Genomic DNA, 595 nt, shown 5'->3' with positions numbered 1-595 from the left:
AAAAAGAAAGCAGACCGAGCAAGCCAGTAGGCAACACCCCTCTATAATCTCTGTTTCAGCTCCTGCATCCAGATTCCTGCCTGGTTTGAGTTTCTGCCTTGGGCTTCCCTTAATGGATTGTGACCTGGGTTATGTAAGCCAAATAAATCCTTTCCTCCCCAAGTTGCTTTCAGTCAGTGTTTTATCACAGCAATAATAGCCCTAACTAGCAGTGTTTTGCCTAGCATGCACAAAGCTCCTCAGTACTGCATAAACTGTGTGGTTGTATATAACCAACCTGAACAGAAGGCCCTGAGAGGGAAGACTGGGAATGAGAACAAAGGAGACAGGAAAGCTGGGACCAGGAGAGCTTAAGTCAGCTGATGGCTTATGGATGTCAAGCAAACTTATTAAGAAGTTCAGCATCTTTTTTTGGAAAAATTTATTTTTTCATTATGTATACAGTGTTCCACCTGCAGGGCAGAAGAGGACACCAGATCTTATTACAGATGGTTGTGAGCCACCATATGGTTGCTGGGAATTGAACTCAGGACCTCTGGAAGAGTACCCAGTGCTCTTAACCTCTAAGCCATCTCTCCAGCCCCTGTTTTTTTTT

Source organism: Microtus ochrogaster, linkage group LG4, assembly GCF_000317375.1.
Source record: "Microtus ochrogaster isolate Prairie Vole_2 linkage group LG4, MicOch1.0, whole genome shotgun sequence".
Lineage (NCBI taxonomy): Eukaryota > Metazoa > Chordata > Mammalia > Rodentia > Cricetidae > Microtus > Microtus ochrogaster.
This window is presented reverse-complemented; position numbering follows the sequence as displayed.